The 13,147-nt window shown below is 35.0% G+C and overlaps 1 long non-coding RNA gene across 3 annotated transcripts; it reads left to right on the top strand.

Moving 5' to 3' along the window:
- Positions 1–372: 372 nt before the first annotated feature.
- Positions 373–8,298, top strand: LOC141482288 (uncharacterized). 3 transcript variants are annotated; one of them, XR_012465439.1, is made up of 4 exons: positions 373–1,750; positions 1,830–2,017; positions 3,672–4,953; positions 5,353–8,298. It is a non-coding gene; the product is annotated as an uncharacterized lncRNA (long non-coding RNA). The 3 variants fall into 3 exon arrangements; XR_012465438.1 differs by having other exon boundaries at positions 3,672–5,616; positions 7,831–8,298; XR_012465437.1 differs by having other exon boundaries at positions 1,206–1,750; positions 3,672–8,298.
- The last annotated feature ends 4,849 nt before the right edge of the window (positions 8,299–13,147 follow it).

Genomic DNA, 13,147 nt, shown 5'->3' with positions numbered 1-13,147 from the left:
GTAACTTTTTTAGTGCTTGTGAAAAAAATTGTTATACAAATTTTATGTACCCCCTTTAAGGGGCTGTATCTTTACAAGGGCTGCTCCAATGAAATTTCTTTATATGAAAGATCCTATCTTTTTTTCGATGAGGAATCACCTCCTTAAGTGTTTTACACTTATTTAGTTACGCAAGTTCAACACTTGGATACGAAATTTCAGATGAATTATGTTAACTGAAAATTGTATGACGGGTCATAGAAAAAAAATGTGAGTATCAAAACAAGGAATTTACTCCCAGCAACTTCCTTGGATATTATATATTGTCGCAACTCAGTACTCGCTTGGCTTATTAACGAGATGATTTTATTCGCTGTTTCACCCATTCATCATTCATCCAAATAAAGAAAGAACTCATTTTATAACTTGATTAGATATTTATTGTAACGAAACGGAAAAAATACTTAAGGAATAAACTCACACTCAAATGTTAATCAAAAATATAATAAATCACCAAAAACTTACATTATACTGCCACCCACCAAGATCGAAGAAAAGGAGATGTGCTGCATGGCTGGAACCTCTTTCTGAAGATCAATAGACACTGAATGAATTCCTCAATACAGTCTCTTTCTGATCTTGACCTCACTCAATATTAAATCATCTAAGAGAACAATTCGTTCAGGCCAGTCTCAACACCATACACAGTAGGTTAATGGACTGACACCTATCAGAAAACAACTACTCCCCTGGCTAATACCACGAAGGACGTTGGATTATATCCGACAGGTGTCAGTGCAGGATTCTTCACAGAAGTTTTTCCTGCATATGATGTTGGCGATACAACTGCCGCAATAGATTTTCAATTATTGGAACACACTTGCAGACCGGTTTCGGGCTGTTTGGCCACTCGTCAGTGCAAGGTAGTGTATATCATCAACATAAAATCAATGATTTCCGATAATTGAAAATCGAATTCCGTCAGAGTATCATTCTTCGAACTAAGCTGAAGACTACAACAAACAACAGGTTTGTCGTCGCCCCATCTGCCTGTGAACGAGGTAACCAACTGCATATCCGAAATTTGCCCAATTCCTCGTATAAGGAAAGAAATCTTTCACGTATAGTCAGTGGGCATACTTGAAGACTGGCTGTAACGGGTTAAATTTACGGTAAATGTTTTCTCCTTGAAACTTTGAGTAAATAGTACCGTATTCTGAAATCACGCTTCAATTATCAATTCGACCATATCATCTTACCCAGTAAGTATTCGAAGAAACAAATTCTTAGTATAGAAAATCTTATTTTCCAGCTAACCTATAATACTTGAGGATATATGATACCCTGATTTGTTAAAAACATTTCCTAATTTATATTGAACATGGTTTCGAATGTTTTCTGTTGGACTAATTTACCTGGACTATGGTAATTAGTTGGAATGATGAATTTTCGATTTTCGATCTCGGATTGGCCAACGGGCTACTTAAGTGTCAGAGGGGCATGCGCGCTTATCACTAGACTTTTTCAAAATAGGCAAGAACGCAATTCCTTCTCATGGTCGAGGTCAAAATTCCTTGTTCTCGAAGATCGTAGCTGGCAGCCATTAAAGAAAATTTTAAAGGGCTCGTGGAATGAAAAGTTTGTGATAACAACTCCGTTGGAGGATTATATTCCTGGGCCCGAGATTAGTGGAAATTATGCCCTATATTGAACTTATGATATTGTTGGTTGTGGCATTCCACTCTCTTATTGAGGATTAGAAAATTTTCATGTGAGTCGGCATTTCTTTTATTTCATCATGTTCACTTATTCACCAGGAAATGGGATTTCATATAATTTATTTCTCGTAGAGTTCGGAATTCATTCTTGAAATTCCATCGAATTTTTGCTGGAACGATTCCAAATTAGAGAAAAAGTAGTTGTTCAGTGTTTTTTGGGAGATCGAAGGAAAGCAAAAAGGGAAAATTTGTGTCAAACCTACGATTCCTGTCGCCAACCGTGTTGCAGAGGAGAAAAAAAAACCTTTACAACTCAGAAGGTACGTTGAACTATGAAAAATAAACCATTTCGTTGTTGTGCTGATTTAATCATATAATTTCTTTTGGCTATTATCAATGACTTCAGAATAACATCTATATATATATATATATATCCGTCATGAGATTTGATTTTTCAGAAACAAAATATAGCAAATGTCACGTAATGTTTTTGTGGCGTATTTTCATGTTTCTTTTTACTTCCAGTCGAAATACTGAATTTTGACTCCTAAGAAATTAATTCAAACGAGTTGGCTCTATAATTTCTTGGATCTCTGGAATGTTCTTATGGATAATTTTTTTTATTGTAATATTGTAGATAGTTTTTTTAATTCTTCTAATTAGGAAGCAAGGAAAACTATGGAACGCCGTTTTACTTTTTATTGTCACAAATATTCATTCCTCAATTTAAATTTAATTGACTTGCGGTCGAACAGATTTTGGTCACACTAGTTCCTCTTACAGTTTTCTTGGTTGGTGTCTGTGAAATGTCATCAAGTTTTCATTAATGTTACTATTCTGTGGTTAGTATATCTTGTTTGATTGTATAGATGGCAAATGTTATGCGACTTTTGAGAAACACATTGTAGACTGTGTCTAACGTAAGATGTCCAGACGTCATAGTTAACGTAAGCACAGCTTAGTTATAGTCTAATACGCCTAATACTGACACTGACACCAAGAAATAGGTTACCCAACTGAACAGAAATTGATGGTTCGGGTTGTTCATAGTGAAAACATTACAATATTATATTTATCATGAGTGGTTTTAATGTGAAGCGTAGGATTCGTCAAACTATAGTAGAGGCAAATAGGTTTTTGGAAGAAGGAAACATATACAATGCAATACAATGCGCTGACGTCGGGCGTATTTTTGCGGAACTACATAACTGCATATAATATGTATGTCATTGGTCATAGTACGGTAATAATCCGTTCGACTGCAGCGCCGAATAAAAATTATCAACAAACAATTTAATTCATGTATCACTGAAATTCAACAAACAAAATAATTCAGATCATTTCAAAGGAATATTAAAAAAAGTAAAACGGCGTGACACGCCGTTTTACTTTCTATCGGTATTTTGTAAAAATGAATTTTTTTGATTGTTGTTTTTAGGTGATGCATGAATTAAATTGATTGTTGATAATTTTTATTCGGCGCTGCGGTCGGACGGAATATTGTGTTACTATCACTAAACTATCATGTTGCCAGATTTAAAAATTCAGCTTCTGCAAGAATCCGTTCGACGCTAGCGCCGAATTATTTGTGACAATAAAAAGTAAAACGGCGTTCCATAGAAAACTGAACGTGATACTGAATATCAAAGAGAATGATATAGGTGGTTTCTTTTTCAAATAATTTATTGAGTATTAGCTTTAAAAAACGTTTAGAAAGGATAGAAACTTTTCTAATTTTTTTTCAATTGTGCTAATCGTTTCATAGTTTTTTGTCCTTCTATAATAGGATGGTACATACGGGTTGTCCCACCTTAATGTAAACTGTTGATGATTTTGTTGTACATATTTTACAATGAAGATAGCTGAAATTAGTTCATTCATGTGCTACCTATAGCTACCCATACGGGGATTAAATAGTAAAGAATATCGGAATATCGTCCTAGTTTTGTTCTTGACAGATGATTATTTTCCTAGGGTTTTTTTTTGTACGGAACTTCAATCCAGAGTTTTCGACGTTTTGGTAATCGAAGATGAATCCATATACGAGGTTATCGAAGAGTTAATCTCACCTTCATATGGAACGGTTCATGGTCATCAGCACGAAAGGAAAGAAGCTACTCGGAGACTTCGATATTATCATAAGTATTACAATTCAAGAACATTTTGCTCATCTACAACCACCGTGGGAATTCAAGCGAGTTATTGCTTCTTTCTGTTGATTTATTTTAGTGCTTTCGTTTTTTTTTTATTGTAAGGCGGAAATTAAATGTTTTTTTTTTATGATTTTTGAATTGCGCATACGCTTGAGTTCTCGCGACGCAATATAACTTGTTGTCATCGATTGGTAAGGTTACATGGCTATAAATCAAATCATCTATAGATGATTTGATTCATAGCCAATTTCGGATATGCAGTTGGTTACCTCGTTCACAGGCAGATGGGGCGACAACAAACCTATTGTTTGTTGTAGTCTTCAGCTTAGTTTGAGGAATGATACTCTGACGGAATTCGATTTTCAATTATCGGAAATCATCGACTTTATGTTAATGATATACACTACCTTGCACTGACGAGTGGCCAAACAGCCCGAAACCGGTCTGCAAGTGTGTTCCAATAATTGAAAATCTATTGTGGCAGTTGTATCGCCAACAGCATATGCAGGAAAAACTTCTGTGAAGAATCCTGCACTGACACCTGTCGGATATAATCCAACGCCCTTCGTGGTATTAGCCAGGGGAGTAGTTGTTTTCTGATAGGTGTCAGTCCATTAACCTACTGTGTAGGGTGTTGAGACTGGCCTGAACGAATTGTTCTCTTGGATGATTTGACTTATAGCCAGTCTTCAAGTATGATACGTGAAAGATCACTCAATATTTATGAAGATTCATACGCTGACATTGCAACTTTGATCCGGTCACTGTACTGAGGTAAAATGCTCAGTATCCAATCTGTGCAAAGTTTGCGTATTTGGAGATTGTTTTATATTTTTATATACTGTGATCATATAAATTCCGATGTCTATAAACTTGGAAGTTAGAATTCTGAATACTGAAGTGTTTTTGTTTTAGAATATTGAAGTTGAGGTTGTAACATCTTTCAATTCATGTATTCGCTCAGATGAATTTGAATTACTTCATGATTGTTTTCCATATTTGACAATATTTGACAATAAATCCTCAGAATCAATCATCCAGGCCGCAAGAGAATGTCCTCAAAGGTGTGTTCAATTCCTACTGTTAGGAATTCATATAATAGGGTACGTAATTCATATTTCTTTGGCAAATATGATAATATACTCATAGTATAGCTACGCTTGTAGCTAGCCCTCAATATTATAACAAGATGGACTGGGGATAAAGATCTGAGCAACTGCTCAACAAACTCGACCACAGTTGCATTCGCCAAGAAGACCACAACATAGGAACAAACACTTCCACCTCTCAGGGAAAGTTAAATATCTATTTATATATAGTCTAGAGTCCCGGCTCACATGGATTCAACAACTAGAAAGAAACCAAACGTGGCGTAATAGTTCTACACATACACATACCCTGGAAAACTCTTCTTCTGTAGGGCTTGTAGGGCTTCTCACTAAACACTATTCATTTCAAAACCTGAACAGAATAGGGCTATGTAACGGTGATCTTGATTGCAGAAGATGTAACAAAGTGGAAGAGACGGACGAATGTAAGGCACTTAATCACAGAAGGTGAGCAATTTAAAGAAAACCCAAATCAATCCCCAAAGAATCATCAAAGGATCTGTACAAACTAGTAAAGGAAACAGTTGTCAAGAGGAGCTTCACTGTTTTCTAGAAACTTGGAAGACATCAACAAGTCAGATGGATTTCAAGAAAAAACGCATTCCTGGTAAATCGAGTGAAACTAACGAATGAAATCGACATTAGACTGATAATTAGGTACCTACATTATCATATCCGTTGTCATAGAAATCGTTAAATAAGCGAAAAGTTTTTTGTGAAATATCAAGTGTGTGATGTTTTCATAATTTTCAAATGAACACACCTCCACAAAATAATGTTAGATAATTTTATGGTTTAATTAATATCGAATTCCATTTCCATTTTCTTAAAAAAATTTGAGTAAAGGTTGAATACGACTGTGTGTTTGTACGATTCATTTAAGTATGAATGATTTCATGGCATAGTAAACTGACTAATGCCAACCTGATTTTTTATTTTTCCAGAGTAATTACAGACTCGGCATCCATCAGCTTCTTGCCAAATCTAATCAAGTTAGCATAATCAGGAAATGAGCAGAAGTCACCATCCATTTCTAGTCATCTCCTGATGATACTAACCTAATTAGTGAAACGCGCGTCGAAAGAAAGTATTTTGTTCTGATGTTGGAAAAGAGTTGGACATCTTGTGTCGCACACATTTTTTTCATCCCAAAACATATATTTTTTTTCAACCTTAACGAGAATATGATTGAAGTCTGATATTTTCATTATTCACACTAACAAATTAAATCTTTCAGTTTTACGCAATAAGCAATGAACCTACTAATGTCTCTTTCAGAAGTAAATATGAAAGCAGTCTTTCATTATTATACAACTAGGTAAAATTCAAATGTTCATTTCCATAGAGTTTTCGAAAGCGTTGTTTCGTTTTCAAATCTTTATTATTAATTTTTGCTTATAATCACTTTCAATTCCAAATAAGAACGTTTGAAGGAGGAATCTGCTGATTATTCAAAAAACTTACATTTTCTGTCCAAGAATCAATTTGATAAATGCCGAAAATCCGTTGGCAGAACGAATTGCTTTTTTAATTGGACCTGTTTCGCGGCAGTTGGTCACAACTCGAAATTGACCAGCGAGCAGAGTCTATTAAATGAAGATTGCTGTCTAGTCAGACAGAAACAATGTAGTCGATGCAGCAGTTTTGGGTAAAGTTCACTCGAAATATACAGTTTGCATTTTCAGACGACATCGCTAATAATAAATTGTTTATTGCTTGATCATGAAATATTCACATCTATTTTCTTAACCTAAAATAAGTATCATAGCATAAGGAGTAGTGACAGATCAGCTATCCAATTCTTTTACATTTTTCCGAAAAACATAAATACTCTTTCAATTATACCTAGCTTAAACAATGTGAGTAGAAATAATTTGTGTCAATGGTTAATATTGGAAATACTAAAATACATCAGTCTGAACTAAAAGACATTATATTCACCAATTTCACTGGTGAGTCTGCTTACATTTTTTGTTTTTTTTCAAGAACTATAAAACAATCAAAAGTTAGACATAACCAATGAGATCGCGAGTAGTTGTTTACAGCTGATTCTCGGCCTCCCCCCACCACTATGACGTATTAATTGCTTTTTTTATTGGTTGTTGTTTGGTGAAGTCAAGGTGATGTGACCTTGAAGGGTGTGGTGTATGGATCGTTCAGAAATTTTTTCCCGGTTCTAATCCTCCCCCCACCAATATGACGTGTTATTTGCTTTTTTTGTTGTGCAGTGAAGTCAAGGCGTTGTGACCTTGAAGTGTCTGGTGCATGGATCGTTCAGATTTTTTTTTCATATGAGATTTTGTGTGTGTATGTGTGTGTGTGTGTGTGTGTGTGTGTGTGTGTGTGTGTGTGTGTGTGTGTGTGTGTGTGTGTGTGTGTGTGTGTGTGTGTGTGTGTGTGTGTGTGTAAGAGAATGCACGGTACAGGGTTTCATCATGTGCTTGTTTGTCTATGTACAAACATACGTCTGCATACTTCGAAGATCCTCCAAGTAATAAATGCTCCATCGGTGTGAAGGCACCAAGTTAGTAGTGGAGTGACTCTAGTGGAGTGACTCTAGTCAAATTCAATATGATTGAATAATAGTAATAATTTATAGTGAATTTCTTTAGGTCATAGCTTGAGAAGTTTTTTGGTGTGAAAACGCTAACTCTAGTCGAATTCAATATGATTGAATAATAATAGTAATTATAATGAATTTCTTATTGTTTTATAATATTCATATATTAGATGATAATAATTATATGGAAATATAAACATTACTAACTTAGTTGAATACACTCACTTTGTAACTACAAGTAAAATGGGAATGTGAGTATTATATCACTGAAAAATTGGAGGTTGCTTATTGTTTTTTTTATTCGATTTCAGTTCCACCATTTAGAGATGTGAATGCAGTACGTAAGTCAAGATTGGGTCGATGTTGTAGATCTCAAATCATCGGTTCAACATTTGTCGTCTAAATTGAAGGTGTTGGGTGATGGAGCCGAATATGCAAGCAATTATGATATGAGTGTATGCTATGATGAAAAACAAATCGAATTATGCCTTCGTGATGCTGAGAAGTATTGGAGTGGTGCAGAAGTTTGTAACAAATTTTTGGATAATGAATTGGAATTGTGGCAACTTTGTGAGGTTATGATTGAACTGAACCTAAGAAGATTCCTGTATAGCCTCCAACCATACCTGCCAGAATGGATTATTCATCACTTTGAATTGAATGATGAAAATCGAGAGGAAATTGAAGATGGTCGTGAAAATGATGATTATGAGGAAGAAGTTATTTTAGATAGTCTGTATGTTCCTGTAAATCATAAATAATGTCAAATAAAAAACTTTGTATTATTTTCATGTTTTATTTATTTAAATCTCATGAAATACAATAGAAAATGATTACAAAACAATAAATATGATATAAAATACAATACATGATATAAGTCAGTTACAAATAAAAAAAAAAGATCATAAAACAGTACTTGATAGAGTGAAAAAAAAAAAAGTGTCAATATCTGCTATGAACTGAACCATCCAATGCATTGTATGTTAAAACTGTATCATGCAAAATTAATGCATATACTTTAGTGTTGTCTGGAAACTTGGTCTTCCTCGTCTCAAACTCAATCTTTATATCAATAGTTGATGATTTTGTTGCATTCGGTTGATGGGAACAATCGATGACGAATAGTGGATTCTCTCTAAATTGTCCAATGTCCATCAGAGGTTCACTCATATCTTTATCATAATAACTTCGCTGGAAACTCTCAAAAGCATAATAAGCAGGAGCATCAAGTTTTTTATCGAAATTCAAATTCCAACGCTCATATGGATAAACTTCAGAATTCAAGTATACTCGAATACTATTGATATCAGCAGTTGTGAATTTTGTAATATCTTGTGTTCTATCTTCAGATGTGGTAGTACTTTGGAATGCGATGATGACAAAACGAGGAGTTTCCAATGCGTTAGTTGTTTTGATGGCCCATATGTCTGAAGAAGTCCAACGTAATGATGGTAGTTCATAGAGGTCCCACATACGATACGCCAACTTGATTTTGGCATTCAGACCGATTTTGTTTATTCTACTCAAAAGTTTAAGTTTGTGTTTATCATCTGGTACAATATGTCTTATTTTCCATTCGATTTTATTTATTTCCAAATCAGCATCAACTTCACCTATATATGAGTTTTTGAATGATCGAGCGATAATCAAAATCAATTCCTGTTTGGCATTCAAGATACTTTTTTTGTAATCTTCAGCAAAACCCATCAAATATTTCAGTGGTAGTTTTCCACTGAAAACATGACTGTTTGTATCCAAGATATCTTGCTTCAATTCTGAAAGTCCCCAACCAGATGTCAATAATGTGTTAGCATGAGATTGTCCAAATGATATCATGGTTTTCATTGTAGATGTTATCCCAGGTTTTCTAACAACAGCCACTTGTTCACCACCCATTTCATAACGAATTTCGTCAAAGAGAAATGCAATTGCATCATTCGAGAGATAGCATGTTTTCGCTACATCTTTGGGGGTGAATTTACCTTCTATGTAAATGAAGCTCTCGGCAATATCTAGTATAACATCTTGATTATTGATTGCAATTCTGATTTCATCCGAATTCCTGAATAGCGGTGATCCATAGGGCTTATATGTGTGCTCATGTAAACTTATGAGAGAATGATCGAGCACTGGTTCATTGAATATATTCAACTTTTCATTGTTTGTTTCGAGCACCATTGTTATTTTCTCACTTTCAATCCAATCGATTTCAAAAATTTAAGATCACTCACAGACAGAGCGTTATGTGCTAACTGTTTAGCATACACTTGTGGAATGAGCTTCTTTTTATGCACACCTTTCTTTTTGATAGTGCAACTCGTTTGGGATTGTTCAATGCGATTTTGTCTATTATAAATGAAACCCATAACAACAGTTATTCGATTTTCTTCAATTCCAAAATAATAAAAATCTCTTCTCCACTTCTAAAATCGATAAGGTTATTTTTTTCATCCAAAATACGCACTGTAATGTTGTGAATCAATTGACGACCTTCTGGACTGACAGGCATATATATAATACTGTGTGGTTCTTTAGTAAGATTGTAGCCAGGTTCAACATCAATATCGAATGAGAAAAGAATGTGGGATTCTTCACCATTTATAAATGAACCAGATATTATATTGCAATCTAAGCGGATGAGTCTCACAGTTGTAATGTTTATTGGTAATGATGACTCATGTATCTGATTTGGTGGAAATATTCCATGAGCAAACCCCATCATTTCTGCTATAGAATTTGGATGTGTCAGATCAATTTCATATTTGGATCGCATTTCACATTTGAATGTATTATTATTGGCGTGTAGATAGAAAATATCATCTGCAACGACATCATTTGGTTTTTTATCATGAAACAATCTGAACATGATATGTTTCTGTATGACGGCATTGATCTCTTCTATTTCATAAGCACCACATGGAATTTCAACTGTCAACTTCTGGGGTATCGATGAGTTGTCATTACTGATTCTAAAACTAACTAAGTTATTAGCTTCAGTTATATTATTGATTGTATTGCATCCATAGAATCCCAAAAGTCCTAATCCATAACGACTGTTCCTATCCAATTCAATTGGTGGAAAAAAATCCCCACTCAAGACACTTGTCCCGACAGCTTGTAGCTCGAACTTTCGTGACATGACTGATGAATATTTTGAAACACATTTCAATTCATTATTGTACACAGCAACAGCACATTTGAGACAATTTACACTTTTTGGAAGGTGTTGTATTGTAATAAGTATCATTTTTATTGATACCAATATTCACATCCTCTATATTACAAATACAACACATAGATTTCCGAGGTATAGGACCGTCATTAACATCCGATTCTGAATTTTGATCGTGGTGGTGGTGCTCATAACAATATCTATGTTTCATTATATCGATGTCATCTTGCAGATGCTTAGGCAACTTTTCCCAAACATATGCAATCTCATGTGCAACACATGCAAGTATCACTTCCTTAGGCATATTTGCAAGCATCACTTTATCCATTTTTTTCAGGGTACCATATTTTGAAAACATTCTAAGTGAAAACCCCATTCCCTTGATAGCCTCCCGATCCAATTTTGGTGTTGAATCCATTTTTATTTGGAAAATTATTTAGAGAGAAACTGCAAGCACAAGTGACCACAGAGAACTGTATTAAATTTCTGTTGTCGATCATAGTTATATTTGATTTTTACATTCGAACATTTTCGAAAGAATCGAGTCAATTCCAATGGTGGGGGTAGATCTCCAAAACTATCGAAATATGTGACTTCTTTCCCACATTTTTTATATGCCACCCAATGTGTTCCTGGTCCACTTATTCCATCTAAATTAACAATAGCTGTCTCGTTTTGTTTTGGACCTGAAGATGGTAATCTATCACGCATAAAAACACCACGAAAATGTGGAATTTTCATTTTTTGTGCATAATAACTGAGATCGAGATCAGTAAGAGGCCTCTGAGGTAGGGGTTCAATTAGTTTTTTGTTTTGTTTGTGGCTTTGTATGGTTTTAAATATAGTCCTAAACCTTTACGGTATGGTTTGAGATATATTCCACTTCCGCGTTTGCCTAATGCTACAGCCTCCATGGTTTTATTGTGACGATTGGCTTCCATTAAAGCCGCTCTGCTGGCTTTTGCCGAATTCACGGCCTTGGTAATACCAGCAGCGGCTCCCGCCAAACTTCCTAGTGCGGATAGTCCAGCAAAAATTGGTATCAATGGTAAAAGTCCACCGATCTTGGGAACAGGAATTATGCGTGGTGTGCGGATTTTCTTCTTTCCACCGGCAGCTTTAAGGTATTTACGTGCCGCCTGCAATGCCACAGTGATAGCTTTTTTGCTATTATTCGTCACAAATTGATTCCCACCAGCTTTCTTCAATACATTTCGCACTTTATGGACTATCCCAGCACCAAATGCAACTTTTTTAATTTTATTTTTCTTCGTTTGTTTCCTCTTACATTTTTTCTTATTGGTACTACAACCCATGCCCATATGTCTTTTCGCTTTCATAATGTTGGTGACAAGTAATGCAGCTGCTCTTTCCCCAATACTCGCGTCCTTCGATTTAACCCTATCACAAGCGCTGTATTCAAGTTCTTTGTCGACTAAATGTCTTGCTGCAAGATCGGATGGATGCTTAGAATATTGAATATCGTGTTTTTTGCATTCAATATCTAATTTATTGATTCCAGGGTCGTTACGAGCTAAACGTTGTTTCAATTTTGTACCCGGTCCACAGTATTGATAACCTCCGGGTAGATGTAATTCGAAAGGAAGTTTGTTTATTAAATCATTAACAAAACCACAACCTCTTTTAATTTTACGATCACTTTCAATACGTCCGTATCGTTTAATGGTACACATTGAAATGAATAAGCTAATAACATTTATATAGTCTCCAACCACGGCACGATGCGCATTGTAAAACAGAAAGAAAAGTTTGCTGTAGATAATCTAGATTAGAAATTTGGGTGTGGATTGAATGGACAAAGGGTATTCTGACATGGTCCACTACTTCCATCATCAGTTCGAGGACTCATTATAGGACCTTCAAATTGTGGAAAGACGAATGCAATGATATCACTATTAACACATCCACAAGGACTGAGATTTAGAAATGTGTATCTCTATTCGAAATCACTCAATCAACCTAAATATCAGTACTTGCGAAGTGTTTTGGAACCTATAAAAGGATTAGGTTTTTATACATTCAGCAATAATGCAGAAATAGTGGAACCCTCCGACGCTAAGCCTAATTCTGTTTTCATTTTCGATGATGTGATATGTGAAAAGCAAGATATTATTAGATCATATTTCTGTATGGGACGTCATAAGGATGTTGATTGTTTTTATCTAGCACAGACATATTCACGGGTACCCAAACAGTTAGTGCGTGACAATACCAATTTCATTATAATGTTCAAACAAGATGAGACGAATTTACATCACATTTATTCAGATCATGTTTCACCCGATATAACATTCAAGCAATGCTGGGAGGACCAATATGGATTTCTAGTCATTGATAAGGATAGAAAAACAGATGAAGGTAGATATCGCAAAGGATTCGATAGTTTTATATACCCATGATCTTGTTTTTGGAACTTATTCGATCACTGAATATTG

Source organism: Leptinotarsa decemlineata, unplaced genomic scaffold (assembly GCF_025532065.1).
Source record: "Leptinotarsa decemlineata unplaced genomic scaffold, Ldec_3_MD MMD2_tig00001019_RagTag_RagTag, whole genome shotgun sequence".
Classification (NCBI taxonomy): Eukaryota; Metazoa; Arthropoda; class Insecta; order Coleoptera; family Chrysomelidae; genus Leptinotarsa; species Leptinotarsa decemlineata.
This window is presented reverse-complemented; position numbering and strand designations above follow the sequence as displayed.